This window comes from Artibeus jamaicensis, unplaced genomic scaffold, assembly GCF_021234435.1.
Source record: "Artibeus jamaicensis isolate MK-2021 breed Jamaican fruit bat unplaced genomic scaffold, CSHL_Jam_final contig_311, whole genome shotgun sequence".
Classification (NCBI taxonomy): domain Eukaryota; kingdom Metazoa; phylum Chordata; class Mammalia; order Chiroptera; family Phyllostomidae; genus Artibeus; species Artibeus jamaicensis.
Window position 1 is genome coordinate 5,263,762 of NW_026521717.1, and position 23,739 is coordinate 5,287,500.

The 23,739-nt window shown below is 37.5% G+C and overlaps 1 protein-coding gene across 1 annotated transcript in view; it reads right to left on the bottom strand.

The window, feature by feature from the left end:
* Positions 1 to 21,973: 21,973 nt before the first annotated feature.
* Positions 21,974 to 23,739, bottom strand: part of FOXP2 (forkhead box P2) — a 369,425-nt gene continuing 367,659 nt past the window's right edge. Inside the window, exon 17 of the mRNA XM_053662959.1 lies at positions 21,974 to 23,739. This exon is cut by the window's right edge and continues 1,542 nt beyond it. The gene's annotated coding sequence lies outside the window, so the exon portion shown is untranslated.

The following is a 23,739-nucleotide window of genomic DNA, read 5'->3' on the forward strand; positions in this document are numbered from 1 at the left end:
GAAATTCCAAAGATGAAGGCCCTTCATAGAAAATGCTCAGTCTTCAGACTTATGTAGTTCTAAATCAGAGGGCTTAGCACCTCCAAGCCCTCCAGCTGTTGTAAGGGCAAACTCAGGAAATAAGTGGTCATTGAATATAGCCTAAATCTCCTCTCTGCTATCTGTCCTCATCCCCCCAGACAGAATACTGTTGAGGTGTGCTACCTTGATTCCCCCTGAAAGCAAAGAGGCAACTGATGAGGATGGAATCCTGGAGGGAACAAAGGAAGGTGTGAATGTGTGTGAGCTCATATTTGTCATGATGAAAAGTAAGTACTCTTCAAAGGTCTGCTGTGTGACAGGAGGCTCGTTACTGAGAGCCAAGCTTAGCTGTCCACACAAAGGCAAGTGAAGAGGAAGAGGCTCAGTGAAGTTAAAATACAGACAATATGGAATAAGAAATCATTGAATTTTAAAATCTACAGGCTACTAGCAAATCAAGTTAAAGACATTGTCAAGAGCAAAGAGCAAAGAATGGACTTAACTGGAAGATATGAATGCCTGTTTTGCTGTCCACAGGTAGTTTTTGGAAATTCTAGTTGAAAAACTCGTTTATCTTTATCAGTCAAAATAAGAATGAGTCTATGGTAGGCAAAAATAATTGCTTCCCAAAATATGTCTACATCCTAATCTCAAAAATCTATAAATATATTTGGTTACATGGCAAAGGGAAATAAAGGGTATAGATGAAATTAAGGTTGATAATCAGCTATACCTAAAATAGGGAGATTATTCTGGATTATTGTCATGGGAAAAATATGATCACAAGGGTCAAAGTGAAAGAGGTAGGCAGAAGAATTCAGAGTGAAATAAGAAGAACTTGACCCATTGCTCTGGCTTTGAAGATGGAGGGAGAAGGCTGCAAGCCAAGGATTGTGGGAGGCCTCTAGAAGCTGTTACAAACAAACTGGATTCTCCCCTAGTGTTTCTAGGAGACAAGGCACCATGCTATACCTTGATTTTACTTCATTGAGACTTGTGATAAACGAATGTAAGATAATAAAATTGTGTTATTTAAAGTCACTGAATTGGTGATAATTTATTAGAGCAGCAATAGGAAATGAATACAGAATTCAACAGTTAGCTTGACATGTAAATATATAATTTTTGCATTAAGCTTTGTCTGTGGTTATGATTGCTAGGCGATCAACAAACATTTGGGGAAAAGAAAATAGAATCTGTCACCTAAGTGGAAGTCATGCTACTTTTTCTGCTTGGTTGGCTAGCTAGCATCCTGCTTTCATCTCCTGCATTTTATGTGGTAGGCTGCTGAAAAGGCAAACATCATTCAGCACTTTTTATCCCAAGGGGAACTGATTTTCAACAAGTAGTTGATCCCAATACTGCTGGTTTGATCTTAAAGAATGACACATTAAACAATCAACCATTTAGCAAAAGGCCATTTGACCAAAGGGTGGTGGTACCTGTCAGTTTGTGTTTTCTGAATACTTGAAGCCCAACTGTTCCAAAATATGTCTTTCTGTGACCCTAGGAGGAAAAAAATATAGTCCTGCTTTACTTTGGTCATCAGAATGAGAGAGAGGAATGAACAGTGACTATGCCACATTGGAGTCATTCAAAAAAATCAGCATTCAAAAAAGTTAGAAAAGAAATCCAGGACATAGAAAGTTGGGTTTCTCTCACATTAATCTGATAAACATTTTATCCTTTGTTTTCTAGTAGCTGCATGCGTCCATTGATTTTTTTCCTTTGAGTTTCTGTCTGTTTTTGTTGTCGGTTTATTTGTTTGGTGGTATTCCATATTTATTTCCTCTGTTTCCTTTTTCTCTAAGCTGCATGTCTCAATTTTGGTTTGTTTGTGTGTATTATCATTAGGTTTATGAAAAAGAAAGTTGCATATATACAGTAATGTTTTATTTTCTTTTGAGTGTATCGGATCTCCATCCTCCTTTGCCAATTTAGGCCTTTACCACTTCCCTTTTAATAATTTTTATCATAAATTATTCCTGCTTATTTATATTATTTTTTAAAATTTAATTGTTGTTCAAGTAAAGTTTTTGTCTTTTACTCCCACCCCTCTTTATTTGTTGTTCAAGTGTCCTTTATACTGGATCCAGTAAATCTTTCCCCTTTCCCCCTGAAATTCCCTCCCCTCTACCCTCTGGACACAGTCAGCCTGTTATCCATTTCAGTGTCTTTGGTTATATTTTGCTTGCTTGTATGTTTCGTTGTTTAGCTTCCTGTTAAAGGTGAGATCATATGGTATTTGTCTTTCACTTCCTGGCTTATTTCACTCAGCATAATGCTTCCAGTTCCATCCATGCTATGGAAAAGGGTAGGAGCTCCTTCTTTCTTTTTGCTGCATAAAATTAAATTTGTGTATATGTAACATAATTTTTGGATCCATTCATTTACTGATGGGCACATAGGTTGCTTCCAGCACTTGGCTATTGTAAATTGTGCTGCTATAAACATTGGGGTGCATAGGTTCTTTTGGATTGGTGCTTTAGTGTTCTTAGGATATAATCCTAGCAGTGGAATTGCTGGGTCAAATGGCAGGTCCATTTTTAGTTTTCTGAGAAAATTCCATACTGTTTTCCATAGTTGTTGTACCAGTCTACAATCCCACCAACAATGAACTAGGTTCCCCTTTTCTCCACAATCTCTCCAACATTTGTTTGTTGCTTTGTTTATGGTGGCCATTGTTACTGCTGTAAAGTGGTATCTCATTGTGGTTTTAATTTGCGTCTCTCTGACAGCTAGCGATATTGAGCATCTTTTCACGTGTCTCTGGATCCTCTGTATGTCCTCCTTGGAGAAGTGTCTGTTCAAGTCCTTTTCCCACTTTTTAACTGGATTGCTAGTCTTCTTAGAGTAGAGTTGTATAAGTCCTTTCTACATTTTGGAGATTAAACCCTTGTCTGAGGTATCATTGGCAAATATGTTTTCCCATATAGTTGGTTTTCTTCTCATTTTAATGCTGTTTCCTTCAGCCATGCAGAAGCTTTTAATTTTGATGAGATCCCATTTGTTTATTCATCCCTTTATGTCTCTTGCTCTAGGGACATAATATCAGTGAAAATGTTACTGCATGGAATATCAGAGATTTACCTGCCTATGTTCTCCTCTAGGACTTTAATGGTGTCATGGCTTATATTTAAGTCTTTTATCCACCTTGAATTTATTTTGGTGTATCGTATAAGTTGGTGCTTGAGTTTCATTTTTTTGCATGTAGCTGTCCAGTTCTCCCAACACCATTTGTTGGAGAGGCTATTTTTAGTTCATTTTATGTTGCTACCCCCTTTGTCGAATATTAATTGACTGTAGAGAGTTAGGCTTATTTCTGGGCTCTCTGTTCTGTTCCATTGGTCTATGTGCCCGTTTTTATGCCAGTACCAGGCTGTTTTGATTACAGTGGACTTGCAATACAGTTTGGTATCAGGCATTGTGATCCCTCCTACTTTGTTCTTCTTTCTCAAAATAGCAGCTGCTATTTGGGGTTGTTTATGGTTCCATATAAATTTTTGAAGTGTTTATTCTATGTCTGTGAAGTATGCCATTGTTATTTTAATAGGTATCGCATTGAATCTGTAAATTTCTTTGGGTAGTATGGACATTTTGATGATGTTAATTCTTCCAATCCATGAACATGGTATATGTTTCCATTTGTTTGTGTCTTTCTTGGTTTCTTTCTTCAGTGTTGTGTAGTTTTCTGCATATAGGTCTTTTACATCCTTGGTTAGGTTTCTTCCTAGGTTTTTTATTTTTGTTTTTGATATATCAAATGGGATTTTTTTACTTGATTTCTGCTTCTGCTGTTTCACTGTTGTTTCACAAAAATGCCTTTGATTTGTGGATATTGACTTTGTGTCCTGCAGTTTTGTCAAATTCATTTATTCAGTTGAGCAATTTTTTGGTAGAGTCTATAGGATTTTCTTTTTTTTAATATTATTTTATTTAGTTACTTTTCTATGTACACTATCATGTCATCTGCAAACAGTGACAGTTTTATTTCCTCCTTTCCAATTTGGATGCCTTTTATTTCCTTTCCTTGTCTGATTGCTGTGGCTAAAACTTCCAATACTATATTGAATAGAAGTGGTAAATGTGGACAACCTTGTCTTCTTCCTGATCTTACTGGAAAATATTTTAGTTTTTGCCTATTGAGTACGATGTTGGCTGTAGGTCTTTCATATATGGCCTTTATTATATTGAGAAATGCTCCCTCTATTCCCACTCTGCTGAGTGTTTTTTTTTTATCATGAATGAGTGTTGTATCTTATCAAAAGCTTTTTCCAAATCTATTGATGTGATCATGTGATTTTTGTTTTTGCTTTTGTTTATGTGATATATTACACTTACTGATTTGCGAATATTGAACCATCCTTGTATCCCTGGGATGAATCCCACTTGATCATGGTGTATAATCTTTTAATGTATTGTTGGATGCAGTTTGCTGATAATTTTGTTAAGGATTTTAGCATCTATGTTCATCAGTGATATTGGCCTGAAGTTTTCTTTCTTTGTTGTGTCTTTACCTGGCTTTGGGATTAGGATGATACTGGCTTCATAATAGGAGTTTGGGAGTCTTCCATCATTTTGGATTTTTGGGAATAGTCTGTGAAGAATAGGGGTTAGCTCTTCCTTAAATGCTTTGTAGAATTCTCCTGTGAAACCATCTGGTCCAGGGCTTTTGTGTGATGGAAGTTTTTCGATTACTGCTTTAATTTCATGTGCTGTTATGGGTCTGTTAGGCTTTTTGCTTCTTCTTCAAGAAGCAAAAGTTTTGGAAGATTATATTTTTCTAGAAATTTGTCCATTTCATCTAAGTTTTCAAATTTCTTGGAATATAGTTCTTTATAGTAATTTCTTAGAATCGCTTCTATTTCTGTGGGGTCAGTTGTAATCTCTCCTCTTTCATTTCTGATTGTGTTTATTTGAGTCCTCTCTCTTCTCTTCTTGATGAGTCTACATATCTATTTTGTTTATCTTTTTAAAAAATCAGCTCTTGTACTCATGATCCTCAGAATTGTGCTTTTAGTCTCTATGTCATTTAATTCTGCTCTGATCTTGGTTATTTCCTTCCTTATACTTGCTCTGGGCTGTCTTTGTTGTTGTTCCTCAAGTTCTTGTAGGCGTAGGGTTAAGTTGTTGTTTTTTTTTTAATGTTTCTATCTTTTTTAGGTAAGCCTGTATTGCTACGAACTTCCTCTCAGGACTGCCTTCACTGTGTCTCATAAGTTTTGGGTTGTAGTGAGTTCATTATCATTTGTTTCCAGAAACTTTTTGATTTATTCCCTAACTTCATTCTTGACCCATTCATTGTTTAATAGCATGCTATTCAATCTCCATGATTTTTAGTCTTTTGGATCTTTTCTCTTAGGGCTGATTTCCAGTTACAGTCCCTTGTGGTTGGAGAAAATGCTGGGGATGATTTCAATTTTCTTAAATTTACTGAGGCTTGTTTTGTGTCCTATCGTGCTGTTTATCTTTGAAAATGTTCCATGCTCACTTGAAAAGAATGAGTATTTAGCTTCTTTGGGATGAAGGGTCATATATATATATATATGGCCCTTCAATAGATTTGGAATATATATATATTCAGTTAAGTTCATTTCATCTATGGCATTATTCAATGCCGCAGTATCTTTGTTGATATTTTGTTTGGAAGATGGGTCTATATTTGACATTGGGGTGTTAAAATCTCCAACTATAATTACGTTGCTGTCAATATCTTTCTTGAAGTCCTCTAAGATTTTCTTTATATATTTGGGTGCTCCTATGTTGGGTGCATATATATTTACAATATTTATGTCTTGGTGGATTCTTCCCTTGAATGTTATGAAGTGATCTTCCTGGTCTCTTTTTATGGCTCCTTTTTTGAAGACTATTTTGTCTGATATGAGTATTGCTACCCCAGCTTTTTTCCTGGCCATTTTCTTGGAAAATTTGTTTCCAGCCTTTTACTTTTAGTCTGTGATGGTCTTTTTTCCTAAAGTGGGACTCTTGTAGGCAGCAAATGTGTGGGTCATGCTTTCTTATCCATTCTCCTATTCTATGTCATTTGATTGGAGTATTTAATCCATTTACATTTAAGGTTATTATTAATAAGTACTTATTCATTGTCATTTTTATCCCTGTGTTCCTCTCTGTCTCTCTCTTTTCCTTCCTTTCCTTAAAGCAGTACTTTTAGTATTTCTTGCAGAGCTGATTTGGTTGAGGTGTATTCTTTTGGAGTTCTTTTGTCTTGGAAGCTCTTTATTTGGCCTTTTATCTGGATTGAGAGCCTTGCTGGGTAAAGTGGCCTTGGTTGTAGGCCTCTGGTTCTTATTACTTGGAATATTTCTTGCCATTCTTTTCTTGCTTGGAGTGTTAATATTCAGCAGTCACATCTAACCTTATTGGGGCTTCCTTGTATGTTACTTCCTTTTTCTTTTTTCTTTTTTAATTTTTTTTATTGATTATGCTGTTACAGTTGTTCTATTTCCCCTTTCATTCCCCTCCACCCTACCCCCCCATCCCCACCATTACCCCCCCTTTAGTTTATGACCATGTGTTTCAAGTCCTTTAGATTCTATATTTCCCATGCTATTATTGCCCCCCTTCTATTTTCTATCTACTCTCTATGCTACTTATTTTCTGTACCTTCTCCCCCCTTCTCCTCCTCCCACTCCCCTGTTGCTAACCCTCCTTGAGATCTTCATTTCTATGTTTCCACTCCTGATCTAGCTGTCCTTTTAGTTTGCTTTTATTTTAGGTGTGGTTGTTAATAACTGTGAGTTTGTTGTCCTTTCACTGTTCATGTTTCTTTAACTTCTTTTTCTTCGATAAGTCCCTTTAACATTTCATATAATAAGGGCTTGGTGATGATGAACTCCTTGAATTTGATCTTATCTGAGAAGCACCTTATCTGTCCTTCCATTCTAAATGAAAGTTTTGCTGGATAGAGCAATCTTGGTTGTAGGTCTTTGGATTTCATGACTTGGAATACCTATTTCCAGCCCCTTCTTGCCTGTAAGGTCTCTTTTGAGAAATCCGCTGATAGTCTGATGGGGACTCCTTTGTAGGTGACTGTCCCCTTAGCTCTTGCTGCTTCTAGGATTCTCTCCTTCATTTTAATTTTGGCTAATGTAATGATGATGTGCCTTGGTGTGTTCCTTCTTGGGTCCAACTTCTTTGGGACTCTCTGAGCTTCCTGGATTTCCTGGAAGTCTATTTTCTTTGTCAGATTGGGGAAATTCTCCTTTATTATTTGTTCAAATAAGTTTTCCACTGGTGGCTGTGCCTTTCCCCCTTCTGGTATCCCTATAATTCGGATGTTGGAGCGTTTAAAGATATACTGGAGGTTCCTAAGACTCTCCTCATTTCTTTGAATTCTTGCTTCTTGACTCTTTTCTGTTTGGCCATTTTTTGCTTTCTTCTGGTCCACTCCATTGATTTGAGTCCCAGTTTCCTTTTCATTGCTATTGGTGTCCTGTGCAATTCCATTCATTTCTATTAGTTTTGCCTTCATGTATTTGTCTAATTTGTGGCTATAATTAACCAGTTCTGTGAGCATCCTGATGACCAGTGTTTTAAACTGTGCATCTGAGAGTTTTGCTATTTCTTCATGGCTTAGATCTATGGGCTCTGGGGCTTTGAGATCTTCTTGCGACATTTTTGGTCTGTTCGGGCCCTTTAAGTGTGAGAAGTGGCACCTTGGACTCCCAGGTCACTGGGTTGTGACGCTTATGTGGGGTCGTGGTCAGAGAGGGGAAATGGCAACCCCCTCTGCTGTTTCTCACAGCTGGGTGAGGATCAGTGCCTTAGGTGGTTCCCCTGGGCCGGGCCACTCAGAGTCACTGGGTTATGATGCTGTATGTGGAGGTGGGGTCAGAGCAGGGAAATGGCAGCGCCTCCACTGCCGCTTGCAGCGGGGACCAGCCTGGCCCTGGTCCAACCGCCCACTCCCTCACCTGTCCACCCACGCACAAATGGGTGACCACAGTCAACACACAGCACTGCTCCCCCACTGTCTCTCCCGAGGTCACTCGCCTGGTGGCTCACTCGGTCACTCACTAGGTCCAACCCTGCGCCTGGATTCCACGCATCTGGATTCTGCACGCCTGAGTCCGTCTGACCAAGTCCTCCTGTGCAACCCTGCTTCACCAGCCGCTGGTTTTGCCCTTTACCGGTCAGGCTGAAGAATTTGTTGTTAACGGACTTCTGAAAAGTTCAATTTTCCGTGTTCTGGCTGTGTTTTCTGTTGCTAATATTTAATTGTCTCGAAATTTGGTTCTGTGAGAAGGCACGGCATATCCACCAATGCCTCCATCTTGGCCTTACTTCCTTTTTCTTTTGTGCTGCCCTTAGGATTCTCTCTGTGTCTTGGAATTTTGCCCTTTTAATGATGATGTGTCTTGAAGTGGGCCTCTTTGTGTTCCTCTTGATTAGAACTCTCTGTGTTTCCTAGATTTGTGTATCTATTTATCTCATCAAATTAGGGAAGTTTTTCATCATTACTTTTTCAAATAGATTTTCTCTCTCTTGTTCTTCTTCTCCTTCTGGTATCCCTATTATTTGGATATTATTAAGTTTCATATTGTCTTGCATTTCTCTTAATCCCTCTTCATTCTTTCTGAGCCTCTTTTCTCTTTCTTGCTCTTTCTGTGAGTGTTTTTCTTTGTCCTCCAACACAGTGATCTGATCTTCTGCTTCATCAATCCTGCTTTTGATTCCTTCCACTGTGTTCTTCAGCTCCAAAATTCTATTCTTCATTTCCTGTTTGTCCTTGTTGATAGTTTCTATTTCCTTTTTCCTAATACCTGTGAAACTCAGTGGTGTAGTCTCCTTGATCTCCCCAGCATACTGGTCTTGGGGTGTCCTTTATGTTGGCTCTGAGTTTATCTTTGGGTTTTGGTTGTTTTGGGGTCTTTCTTTTTTAGGTACTTCACACCAGCTGGTTAAATGATGGTCCCTCTGTCCACTATTGTTTTAATTTGTTATGCTGGTGAGGGAGGGTTGTGTTGAAGCTAGTTGTTCTGCCTGTACAGGGTTTTGAGGATTCTCTTTTGCTCTTGTTCAGTTGTTTGTACTGGGTGGTTTCTCCACTGTTTAGTTGTATTTCCAGACAGGTCTTGGATTGAGGTTTGTGTGGCTTCTATTCTCTCCTTCACCTTCTTCTGTTGTTATCTGTTGGTGGTTCCTTTGTTGTTGGGTTTCCTCTTCCAGTGGGTATCCTGGTGTTCACTGCTTCCACCTGTTGTTTTAGTCTTTTTGTGATTAGTTGGAGGGGAAGGCCAAATGGTTTATGACAGCAGGAGAGTATTCTATGATATCTACAGTTGCATCCAGTAGAGAAGGATAGGAGATCCTTTGGATATGTATAGTGATAACCATAATCTTCAACCCAACTAGCCACTTTTTAGAAAGGATGGAAATAAGATAAGGCTCTTGTTGGGGAGGGAAGGTTTGTGAGTTGGATCTAGAAAGCAGTGAGGTTGTGGGAGGTCAGATTCTGAGGTAAGGTGAGAATAAAGGATGGTAAATAGGTGTAATGTGAGAAAGAATAGAGGTAACTACTACAGTATTATAGTTCAGTCAACAATGAAGAGGGCTATAATCTGGGAAGGGTGTTGTGTAGTATTTACAGTAGTATGGAATAGCTATTATTTACAATAATATTAGAGCAAGAATCACATGACAGAATTTATGAGATACCAAGAATAGGGAGTATTGGACCGTCAATAGTGTGATGATGGAGCACCAGTGAAGTGGAGGGCAGTAAATTAGCAATTGACTATGAATGAGGGGACAGGGGAAACTTGTCAATTTATACAATATATCCAGTCAAGGCAAAGAAGACTATAAAGAAAGAGGAGGAATACAAAGATTCTATTAAAATAAAAGATGTAAGAATGATGAAAAATAATACAAATATGCAGTAACTTGTAGTTTCTCTGCTATAGTAAAGTAAGATTTGTCTCTCTGTCTCTATCGTTGGCATGCCCCCTCTTTGGGTCCAACTGTAGTCTTTTTGAAGTTCCAAATTTTTTGTCTCACTTGTGGGGGGAAGAAAAAAATTTTTAAAAAGGTAGCAGAAGGGAGGAGAAAGGGATAAGTTTGGAAAGAAATAGAAAAGGCATAAAACAAGAAAGAAGAAAAGAAGGAAAATTATTGAAAGATAAAGCAATAATAAAGTTAAAAAAATAAAAGATTACTTAAAAAAGAAAAAAATAAAAACAAAAACAAAAAATACCTCTTTTTGTTTTTTCTGGTCTCACTGGCTGCAGCAGGCTGAGGGACAATTGGTGTGCCTTTCTCTCTTCCTGGTGTACTCAGCCAGTCTCAAGAGCACTCTCCCAAGATCCAGATCAGCGCCTCTCCCCAACGCCTCACTGAGGGAATCCAGGTCCTTTTTTAGAGCACTTCCCCGCGCCACCGGGAGTCACTGCTGGGGGCTGGGGTGCAGACATGCACATGCCTGGCCAGGCTTCCCTGGTCCCACAGGCTTGGGTGCAATGCTAAGGGGGAATGTAAGGGTGACTCTCAATTCTCCCAAGCTGGCGACTACAGACTCCACAGGTTATCAAGACCCCCTTGTTTGTTTCCTTGTGCCCATTCCTTTCTCTGACACATCAAGCAAATAGGTCTCTCCCGGTATTTTTCAAATTGTGCCCGGCGGGGTAGGGAGGGAACTGATGATCCTGCTCTCTCCCAAGGACCTTGCTGCTAGCCCTCAGCTCCCAAAGAGTCTGTGACAGCCCTGGCCTGGGCCCCTGGCACCTGGCCTGGCATAGGCGGCAGTCATGGCCTGCAGCCTGTGCACTGGTCCCTCAGACCTTATTGACCTGCAGCTGTCTCCTCACAGTCTGGTCTTTCAGTGTCCACTACAATTTCTGGACTCCTATTTTTCTATATGCTGGGGCACTATTGGCTATTTGCTGTGTTCCTCCACAGATCGGCGAGGTTTTTCTCCCACGCATGGGGGCAGGCAGAATCCTCTTTGTCCTACTCCACTGCCATCTTCCCCAGGAGTCTCTTATCCCTGTTTAAACTGTAACTTTTTGGTGATCTTACAAGTAGTTGTGTGACATTTTGCTCTTTGTGTCAGGTAGAATAACTTATGTGAGTATTTCTTGTAATGGAGGTCTTCTGGTGATGAATTCCCTCAGCTTCTGTATGTGTGGAAAAGTCTTCATTTCTCCTTCACATTTAAAGGATGACTTTGCTGGATATACCATCCTTGGCTGGTAATTTCTCTCAGTAGTTTTAATTTCGGTTCCACTCTCTTCTGGCTTGTAGAACTTCTGCTAAGTCTGATGATAACCTGATGGGCTTTCCTTTGTTCATTAATTTGTTTTCTGAGTGCATTAAATTGCCTGTCTGTATTTTCTCACATCTTCTTGCATATTTTTAAAACTACAATCTTGAGTTCTCTGTCATTTATATCTTATACTTCATATTTCTATGTGTTCCAGTTTGCTTTCTGGAGATTTTTCAATTTCTTTCTTTGGTGCTTTATTACTTTGGTTTTTCATGGTATTTGAATGGCCCCTTCACTGTCTAGACACCTGTGTGTTGGCATTTCTTTAGCAGATTTCTAGGAAGAGGTCTTTCTACTGTTTTCTAGTGCATGGCACTGAATCACAAGTTTTTCAACTGTGAAATCCCAAAACTAAACTCTGGGGCTGTTATCAGTATAACCACTATGCTAGGGGTGGGGTTTGTTTTGCCCTCTTGGTAATGGTGACCTCAAACCTCCTCAGGGTCAGCCCCCCCTATGTGTCCCAATCTGGGGTCAGTCACAGAGAGAAATTTTGATTCTTTGATAATAGTTATAGGGTTTACAGATAACGTGCTTGGAGATACAACACCAAGAGTGACAGGAGGTGAATTTTGGGATTCTAAGAGATGTCAGGGCTCTTTGGCTCCATTTCTTAGTTTGGAACACCAACAGCTCTGGCAGAACCCCTGCGTGGTGTGTGTCTTTACTTAGTTCCCTGAGCCACATTTTGCACTACTCATTCTTGCAGGAGTGCCTACCAAGACTCTCTGCTTCTCTTGGTTGAAAGAACTGCCAATTATAATGGGCTTTCTCCCTCTTCAAGCCAAGCCCACCAGGAACTCTGTGCTGTAGAGTGCATCTGTGGCTCATCTGAGTTCTCCTCTCTTCTTACCTCTTGTTTGTTCCCATTTTCCCACCTTTAGATGCTTCAATGCATGTGCCTATATATTGAGTGGGGAATCTTTTGTTAAGTTACAGCTGATCAGCTTGTTGAAATTTCAAGGGGAGAGACTGAAGGGATCTCTCCTGCTGTCATTCCTCTGGCATCACTCTTTCATTCACTTGAGAACTGAAAACTAAATTAACTTCATGTAGGGAGATAAGAATGAGGAAAACTACTAGCAACTAAATATACAATATGACTCTGCTTTACTTTTAAAATAAGTGAATGTTCATGTGACATGCAAACTAAAAATGTTAGTATTTGATCTACATCTGTGACACTATATGTTTTGAATATAATATACTGTTCACAGCACTTGGAACATAACTATTCATTAATTATTAGCATCCTTGAATATAAAGACACTGCTATAGTTATTAGAAAAGGCTGGAGAGACACATTCCTGGCCTGACTAGTGTGGGTGAAGAGAGATGCTTACTACCTGGTGGCCTCATTATTTTTTCAACAAATGGCTAATGGGCATGGACAGTGCTGACAGAAATTTAGGAATGAAGAGGAACAAGTGGGTGAGCCCTGGGCCGTGACCTCTGAATGAGAAAGCACATTTTCAACACAATTGGCTGCCTAATCACTTGTTGCAAACTTGGTTGAAGTATTTGGATGTGTAAGCAATTATATTTCCTCTAAAAGACTAGGTTGATAATGCTTTTGTTCTCTATTTTTACAACTGAACTAACAAAGTAAAGAAATTGGTACAGAAATGACTTTCAATATGTTTTGTTTTGCTTTTTAACTTTTCAAAATACTTTTCAATTAAGCTGGCCAACTGATGCAAGGTTTATTATACCTCCTGAAACCACATAAAATAGATAGCAAATAAAAAAAGAAAGAGTATGAACATATTAAAAGTAGTTTTAGCAATAAAACAATTCTAGGTTATAAAGACTACTTGTTTGCATTAATGCAATCACATTACTTGAATGTGATTAATTTTATTGAGTACTTCTTTGTACTAGCCACTGAATTAGTTCTGAGTGTTGGAAATGAGTAAAACATGTGGTCCCTGACTTCAAGAAACATCTCTTCAAATAGGCCTCTGGCAGATATTGGCTGTGTCTGAGTTACCTGAAATTTCATGAGATGAGACACTTTATTTCCAAAAGAACCATAACTACAAACCATAGGCTCTGATTATTTTGCTTTCCAAGAACCAATTCTATCAAAACCTTATAAGATTTCCATAATCAACCTAACATATTCTGGTGCCAATTAATTTCAAATGTAATATGCATTGATTCATTTGGGGACAAAAAATAACAGTCATATTGTTACCTCAAATCATGTGGGAAATTAAGTAGACCACAAAGAAATAAATTTAAAAATTGCTACCATGACTGTCATAGAAATATGAAATTTAGGTCTATAAAGCCATTTGTTCTTGTAATCACTTCCTACAGATATTGCACACAATGGTTCTATAATTCAGGTAATGTTAGTCCTTCAGGATTTCAATTTCAGTGAAAATTTACTTAACATTCTATCATTAAAAATCTGTCCATGTGCAAAAGCAAACTAATACCTAACATACAAACAGTTGTGGGGAAATAGATGCTTTACATTTAAACCCCAGTCTTGTTTTTTTTCTCTGTGACATTAGTGATGTCACCATACCTCTTTCCAACTCTCAGTTTCCCCATGTGATGGGGAAAGAAATGGGGAGATTTGTCATGTCACAGAATGGTTATTAGCATCACAGAAGATGACATGTGAAAATTTGCTTTGGGTAATACCAGGGCATGCAGTGAATCTTCTGAGATCTGCATCAGAGATCTAGTCCCTCAAAACATCTAGCTTTGAAAAAAAACAGCTACTGGCATCATACATACTATGATGAGCTCAGATGGCCCTTGAAGAGCTGATGCTTTGCTTTCTGTCATACCTGGCTTAGGGCCAAGCACAGAAGTACCAGTAGATGGAGAGTCATTTGGAGTAAATGAGGCTCATTTTTTGTTCTTTAAGCATTGGCCTGAGGTACAGACATCTTGTTTGGCTTGTATCTGGAGGCCTGCTGGGTGTTCTCCAGGAAGAAGGCCAGTGGGCACCATCTTCCCACTATACTTTGCCTTGTTCCAGCAAACAGATACTACCTGTTTGTGAGGGTTTTGTTTGTTTGTTTGTTTGAACTATAGGCTTTATTGAAAGGGTTGAAATCAGTAATGATTATATGATTTTCAAAATATATTTGTAAATTCCATGAAGGAGATTTTAAATATCTTTTCATAACAATGGAGGTTTAGTACTAAAGATGATTGTACTCATAATTTCTCTGGTGTTCAGCATTATAAATGTAGTCTGAAACCTACATTATTGCAGACTGATGATGTTGCCTTTATTGACTTTGAATGATCATCTTGGCATTTTTTCTATATGCATAACTTTGAAGTTTGGAGTAGCCAAACAAAAGAAAAATATAACATTTAACATTTACTGTTACAATTTGCAAATGAAAAACCTAAGAAAAAAGCTTAGGTTTTTACTTTTTCTAAAATTCTTCCCAATATAGTCAATTATCGGAGATGAAAATAAACACCAAGTTCCTAATCATTACAATGTTCTTAGTCTCCTGGGGATCACCATAAATTCTAGCACATAGAAATCAAAAGAGAGTCCTCATGGAGACTTATTTCTTACTTCCAATGCCAGACACTGCATGTAATTCTCTTGGTGGGCCTCCACATGTCATTCTTTCCTTTTGAGTCAGAGTAGTGAGATGTATCAGCAGAACTTTAGCAGAGACATTTTGGATTTTATGGGGAATGTGTGGGGCTAAAGGCCCAGGATACATCAGTGACTAACAGGTTATTCCACCAGTGGATCCCACCTGGGGATACTAACTGTACAACCACTGGACAGAGACTATGAGCCCAAATGGGAATCTTAAGAAATTCATGCTTAAGGACAGCAGAGGCATGACCTCTTCCCCCAAAACAGAGTCATAGTGGGAAGACCACAAGCAAGGATGAAAACCACTGATAAGGATATTGTGTATGTCAGTACAGCCAGAATGTGGAACAAACCTGGAGAACTTCAGAAAAAAAAAGCAGACTCAATCACCCAAAAGGACGGTTGTCATAAAGAGATTCAGACCCTTTGGAGACTTGACTTACTGACTTCATGCAAGAGCCTCAGGAATAGCAGGGCCTCAGGAATGAGAACTGCAAAGATTACAATAGCAGGGATTATATCCAGAGGTTACTGTTAGGACATGTAATCATATCAACTGCCTTTCCATCCAGATGGAGTCTGAGAAACACTGTTAAATAAACTGTCCAAGTTCCAACTAAGACCATTCATTAAGTTAGGGCTTCAAGGGTCTTCAGTCCTGTAGGTCTCCCCAGGTACCTTCATTTAATACTCCCAGAGAAGAAGCTGTTTGAACTGGAACTATTTGCATTGCAGACTTTGATAAATATATAGCTTTATTTAAAAAAAAAAACTTAGTTCTAAATGGTATTGATTTCAGAGCAACCCAATGGCTTGGCTGGAAATGAAAGAACAAGAAATTTGTCTTGCAGCCCAAGCAAGTCAAATTTTAGCTTACTACAAAAGCTTCTTCCATGTGATAGTGAGCATATGTCTCAATTCTCTAAGAATGGGAATCATTTTTGGATAGTCCTTGAGTCCCAACTAAGTTTAGACATCAATATTTAGGTTTTTATGTCTAACAGGAATTCACCAAATACAATAGTTCCACTTACCCTGTTTTAAAACCAAACATCCAAATTTGAAATTATTCCCAACTCATTGATCCTGTCCACTGATAACACTCCCAATTTGTGTAACTGGGCAGCCTGGAGTCCTGCCATCTGCTGCTGTGTTTAAGCATAGCACTGAAGATTGTGGGGAAGGCAAAAGGTCTTTATTAACAGGGTATCGAATTTGAGGGGTCTGGAAGCATGCCTGCTCCAAGCTAACCTCTTCTACAAAGTACAGAAATTCCCTTGTTCCCAGAAAGACTGAAATCCAAATCCATGCCCAGAAGCGTCCCATCATTTCTTATTTGTTCTTTTTGGAGTCAGAGGCTTCTACATGAATGGGTCGCTAGTCTCTTCAGGTTTCAAGCTCTCTCTCTGGGGTACACATTTGTGGGTTCCAGAGTTGCCAGCACCTCATGCAACTTCTCTTTCTCCTTAGGCTCAGGGGGCTGCTAGATCATTATATCTTGTCATGTGAGGGCAACTCCACTTGTGGGGTCCTGGTCCCTGAGGCGGCCTGTGACCCAGGGACCAAGGAAATTTTATAGCCTGTGTATCTCTCAGGGTGAGAGAGTGAGAGTGGTCCAGGACATATGCGCCATGCTGCCCAGGGTCATAATGTCCCAAGGGCTAGAGCTCAGCAAGGCACATTCCAATGCAGGACTATGCCTTTGCATACACTCCCACCCATGCAAGGCAAAGAAGTGCTTCAAGGCGGCCTGAAATATGTGGGTCCCATGAGTTCTCCTGCACCACACCCCAATCAAGTGCTTCAAGGCGGCATGAGGTAAGGAAAAAGAGAGAGTGCTTCTGCATGTGTTCTGCTTTAAAGTCCCCTCCCAAAATCCTACGCACTGTGGGAGTATCCCTTTGTCCACCCATTCTAGCCCATTTCTACCATGTGTATCTGTCTGCACCATGTATAACTTTTCAACCAATGGGTGCTAATACCCACCTTGTTTGTCAGCTCCTCAGTTTTTTTAACCTTCTTCTGGCCACCATTTTGCAGAAGGGGGCAGAGTCTGTAGTCACACACAGGAGTGCAGCATCTGTTTGCCCAGGGCAAGGCGTCATCTTGTCACACATGTGTCTTCTGAATTTCTCAGCCTATGTAATCTCTGTACAAGCTCCCTCTGGCTGTGTTACAAACACATCAATTGTTTACCCTCCCCTGGGGTAAAGAAGGTTATTTTGCAGGCTGTGGCTTCAACCACTGTCTCAGAATTTCCTCCCCACCCCTTCCCTTTTCCGGGGGCAGTTTCTCGTGCCATATTGGAGTTCCCCCCTCTGCTTCCCAGCATCTGTTCTAAATTGACCTATTATATTTGGGCCACGTGTTTGAATATTCTCAGATCTCATTGTCACGGAGGGACCAAATACAGATTGGTAAATCAGTGGGCCTTTTGTCCTACTCCAGTTTCTCTTCTCATGGCAGAAGTCACTAGTAGATGATGGTACAAGTTCTTGTGAAAATATGGCCTCATAATCCATAATGGAACGTTTATTAAGCCTCTACATTGTGCCTGGCACTCCAAGTGGCCACTATGAATCAATCATAGTTGGAAAATTACATGAAGCTAGTTTTCCATTTTAGGCCCAGATCCTGCATTCAATCCCAGCCCCTTGGCATAAGGAACAATACCTGCCAGCTGGTTAGCTTCCCATCAGTGCTCCGTCTTTCTAATGGGCTGGAACAGGATGCCTCTTGCTTTAAAAAGTGCTCTATTATAGTTAAGTAAAGAAAATGTTGGATTATTCAATACTGCCAGTGTTTCCCAAAAATGTCAAAAGATAAGTGGATAGTTTTGTGACCTTGTGGAAAAGTAAAGCTATTCACTGGATAGTCACCTTTTGAGTACAGTTAGAATGATCACTAAGTTTGAAGTTACTTATTGTTTTGATGGGTTTCAATGTTAGAGCCCATGGAAGACCCGAGTTATAAAAAATAAATTCTCTTTTGTTCAATCCATCGTTTATGAGTTCTTTGGAATAAAATATAGAAATATTTCCCTCCAGATTTTTATTAAGTTCTTTGAAAAATAAACCGTGGTATAGCACTTAACTTCTGCTAAGCTGCTTGAAATCTCTTTTTAGATGCTTGAGCTCAATGTCTATCTTTCAGATTTTATGTGTCATACATGTTCTTCAAGTGACCCAATAATTTTCCTTAAATGCAAGAAATAACAATTGCACTATAGTAATGGTTTTCTGCCTAAGACTTCCTTCAGCAAAATAGCAACTACTGATGTACCACTTTATCTAATAGTGACATCTTTAAATTTTGCAGAGGAGAAAATTAATGACATTTTTCCATTTTGCATTGGAGGTTCCTATAAGATTATATCTAAGATGATGGGGAAATAAAAAGTGAAATAATACCAAATAGGGACAACTGAGTATGCCATATAAGGAGACTATATGTGAAAATCAAATGTCACAGACTGGAAAAACCAAAATGTTGGATTCTTTTATAAATCCAACACAGCTTTTCATGGCTATTGAGAAACTAGTTTGATCTTTAAAACAATTTTAAAAATTACTTGTTTTTTCTTTGCAATCTTATTTTGTTTTATTAACTTTGAATTAATTTCTATTAGTCAAGAGGCTAAAACTGTAAATAGATGTGTAGCCTTGATAGCAAGATTTTGGTATTATTATACGACTTTTAACATCTAGGTCTATTATCTACAGATGAAATATTTCTGTTGAAGTTCTGTTGGTTGGGTTTCTTGTAGAGTAGTTGTCTAAAGATCCTTCCACTGATGAAAGGGAAAAAGTTAAACTTTTTCTGAAAAGTTTGCAGACTTTGGCTTATAGATGACATATAAATACATTATTATAATAGCTCTATATTAGAAGAATGTCATTTTCAAATTTTATAACTTTCTCTTGAGACTCCTTGTTAATTTTTAGCACATTTAATGAAAGAGGATTGATAATTTTTAAGTGTTGCATTTTCTATAACATAATTTAAATGTTATTTATTTATTTATTTATTTATTTATTTATTTATTTATTTATAGAGAGAAGAGAAGGGAGGGAAAAAGAGAGGGAGAGAACCATCAATCAATTACTTCTTGCATGCCTTCAACCAGAGACCTGGCCCACAACCTAGGCACGTGCCCTCACTGGGTATTGACCTTGGTGACCTTTTGGTTTGTGGGACTCTGCCCAACCCAGGGAACCACACCAGTCAGGGCCATCTAAATGTATTTAAAGGAGAGTTAAGCAGAGAAGCAGGTCAGGTGTTCCCTCCAGTATGTTCCAATGCCTCAAGGGCTGTGTTGCTTTCCAAGAAGATGGTGGCTTAGGGGTTTTGTCCTTTATCAACATCCCTGAATGATATTATGAGAACAAGCAATCTAATCTATATAATCTACCCAGGGCAAAAGCAAGTTGTTATTGAACACAAGGGGCAACTTCAGAGAAAGTGATTGAGAAGAGAATCATGTAGATAGTTGAGTTTCATACTGATAATACCTTCAGCATTATAATCATAACATGAAGAGTTGAACAAATACATTCATGTCTGGCCACAGCCAGCACATTTTCTTTAATAACTCTTCATTTTCATTTCTCCTTTCTGTTCATCCTCACTCACCCCTTCATGTGTTTACTGTCAAAACTTTTGACTTCAAGGATCCTCAAATATGAAGGGAAGGAAAATAATTTTTATGTACATGTTTACATTATCTATAGGATCATTGGAACCTAAAGACTCATGAATTAGGGAATAAGATCAGCTTCAACTTTAGGAAACAGATTGACTAATATTTATTTCAAAAGTTATCAAGTGTTTACTTCACAGCAGAGTGTGAAATCAACAATAAACATTTGGGGCTTAAAAGCTATAATTTTGTTGATTTTGTTAATTATGTGTGTTTGTACACATTCATGTGTATCTATTAGGTGAAGTAATACATTAGAATCAATGTAAGGTACAAATTCCCCGGAAACTTCCAAACTCTTTACTTATAACTATGGATGTTTCCATTTTTTTAGCTGTCACATGGCTTCTTTTAGTATGTGTTAATGGTGACTGAACAGAGACAGAAAGGTAGAAAAGGAAATAATGTGTCAAATTGTAAGTGAAGCCATATCTTATTTTCTCAAATTACACATTTTCATGCAGTAATATTGTACTCTGCTGTTTAAGTGTTTTGAATGCAATTCAAAACCTGATTAATAATGAAAATGTGTATTTTATGTTATTTTCCTTCATTAGCATTTAAATGTTTGAAGTTGTCTGAATCTCATCTTGTGAAATATTTGGAAGCAAGAATAGAGTTGGATACTTAGCTTTCACTACTTCTGCCTAGAGAAATGGTTACAATGTAATTTACCATCTGTATTTTTATTCTAGTTAGTTAGATTTTAAGTTGTCATCTTGGTTTTAATTTTTAAAAATTAAAAATAATTTAGTAGCTGGGTTTTTACAAAGCAGTTAAATCCTCTGTTGACCTAACACAATATATCTGGGCAACACAATATTTTACACAACAGAGTGACCAGAGTTTGAACTAAAATTTAAATATAAAACATTTGCCAAATTATTTTTCTTTTTCTTGCATTGTTAGTTTTAATATCTAAATTATTTTCTCTATATTAAGAAGAGAGTATGAGACCATTGGATTCACATCTTGTTATATAGCCTTTAATAAATTAAAAAATAAATATACTGGATGGGGGTATGTTGGTATTCATTTACTTTCAAATGATTGATAATTAAATATGAATTCTAAGGTTCAATAAAATTAATTTTATGTTTACATTTCTCTTAAAACAATGTATTATCTTTTGGAATCTTTTTAGTCAAGGTACTCTCTCACAAGGATGAGAAAAATCTTAAAATATGCATAAAATAAAAATATACTCAACATATTTATTTTCTTTTACTTCCAATTATTACAAATTCTGGAATGTATATTAAAGTTAAAGAAAAGGGCAAACTTTCCTCGCTCAGATGGCTTGTCTTGCCTGTTTTAGACACTAGTAAAGGTCTGGGACTGGTCACTACAGGCAAAGACTATTCTCTTGGAAAACTATTTACCTATCCCTGTACATCTTCTTAAACCACAGCACAATATCATGGATGTGACTGATATTTAGAGGCCCCCCAAAAAAGATAAAGGAAAATCATAAAAGCATGAAAACATGAGATGATTATGTGAGCATGCCAAGTTTAAACCTGAAAGTAGTTTTTATGGAATGTATTTGACAAGAATCCCCTACCTTTATTGATTTATTTTGTATATGATTTGATTTGTGAACCTCTGATCCTAAGAAAATAAATTTAAACAATTTGTGGGACATGTATACACAATTTTGTGACTTGATTCTGGCAGGGAAAAAAGGGTCTCTCTGAAAAAATTAAATTCTAGGGGTTATAAATAGGTCAAAAGAATTATAATTTTTATTTATACTTCAGAAATGTGGTCAAGTGAATGAAATGTTTTCATATACATTTTTACATTCAACAGCAGTGACACACTGTTCATACATTAATTCTATAGGAAAATGTAATCCTTCTTTTTGTTAGGTAAGATCTACCAAGTGTTCATGGACCAAAAAAAAAAAGGAAATCCTTTCATTGCAACCTGAACTTGTGAAATTACAAGGGTAGGCCATGTTCCTTTCAATAACTTTATGACATTAAAAAGCTGTTGTCCAAATGTGTGTTAATATTGGCATGTGTAGGGTGAAGCCTCTAAAATGTGGATATTTAATTTGAAAACTACAAAATAACCTAATGGCTATTGTGACTGAATCTATCCAGAGATATTAAAGTCCAGGATGGTTTAAGTGTGCTTCTGTAGCTCTATGCCTAGCTGTGTATTCTTCTAATCTCTAATCACAAAGATATAGATTCTTATAAAGTTAAGCAACTGTAGATACAGAATGCTGAGGATAACCTAAAGAAAACTTAGTTAATGGTAATTCTACTGAATACTTGTAACATTCACATGAAATTTTAATTGATTATCAAATAGTACGACTCTGCCATAGATCCAACCACATAGAATATAATAAGCCTTAAGCCCACTAGGTTTAAGCATTTGTGTCTTTGTAGACTAAATCTATGTAAAATAAAATATGATAACTCCCTGGTGTTAGAGGTAGACAGTTTTCTTTCAAATCCTAGGTTTGGTCCTTTATTTTATTCAGCAGTGAAAGCCATGAATACAGAACAAATAACAGCTGTTACAATTCTCAACCATGACTTCTAATGTCAGAGAATTCAAAGTATGAACGTAGTACACAGTAATGAAAAGTATCAAAAATTAGTTTACCTCAAAAAAGATAAATAAAACAGGTATATTCCACCAATACATAAACAGATGTTTGTGCTACAGTTAAAATTTCTTGTATACAAAAGATCATAGTCCCCATAATCAGCTTGATAGAAGCAAGAATACTTAAGCCATTTAAACTGTCAGACATTATGCTTTATAGGGTATGCACAGAAGTTCAAGCAATAAATACATACATTAGTTCAAAGCCTTACAATAGCTACGCAAAGCAGATGCAGAAAAGCAGATTTGCTATTACTAGCAAGCAATGATATAAGTAAAAATCCATGAAATGCATTAAAGCAACATTTTTCTTAGAAAAGTCTGGTCATTTATGGGTCCACCAACATCTTTACATAATATGCACAATTATCAAAATACAGACCAAGCATTTCAGAAAACTCCAAAAAACCTAAAATCTATTTTCAAAGCAATTGCAGTTTTGGAGGTTTTTCTGGTATAATGTGCAAGCAGCTATTTTTTAAAATGTATTCATATAAAACCCATGCAAAACTCTACAAGTATATGCATTCTGTGGCTGAGACTTCCTTTCAAAAGTTTTGTAACTGAGGTATGCATACTTTAGCGTTGTAATCTTAGGCCACTCTCCAGATGGTACAGCTCTCACAGTTACTTTCAATCCATCAAAGCCTTTTGAACATGCACCTGAAAGACCAATTTTCCCTTCAGATAATCCTGACAGGATCCTAGATGACTGAAAATCATCATTCACAATACCAATCATTCTTTTGATACCATATGGTAAACTTCCTGTATGTTGATCATGACCCAAAGACAAACATAATGAAAAGTAGCAGTTACTGTGAAGTTTTCACATTTCATGCAATCTGCCATAATTGTTCTAATTTTTTTCTTTTTTTTTCTTTTTTCTTTTTTTTTTTTTTTGCAGAGGTAGAAGCTTTCAGAAAGCCTTTTGGGTAAGTGGGAAAACCCTTTTGAAAGCCATTATGTTCTTTTATTTGGTGTGATAGATGACTGGGTATCTCTCTAACTTTATTTGCTGACTTCAGCAAAGAATAAACAATGAGCTTAGTTTGCAAGAACCAGGTCCATCACATGGAACTAGTACATATGTTAAGCTCTAGCAGCCACCTTCTGTCAAAACTGTTTGTAAAGCAATAACCATAATCAGGTTATGAGGTCCCTTGGTTGGGGGAAAAGTATTATCAAGACTTGGCACAGCACAAGAAAAGCAACATGTAAAGTTTCTAGGTTTTAAGCAAACATCTGACTATGCTATTTTCAAATATTCTACAACGTATTACTATAGTTTTGGGGTTTGGAGTTGTCAAGAAAACCAGCATTCCAACAATTTGGCCTGTGCAAGTCTTTAAAAGGGAGTGTATTGTTAGTGTTAATATCCCGTATAAGCAGAGGCAGAATTATATGTAACTTTGGTTTGATTGAAAATAAATACCATGGACTACAATTGCTATAATCTTTGCTTTCAGTGTAAAAACTCAGCTAGATCACTTTGAAATCAATATGAAATTAATTTTTGGC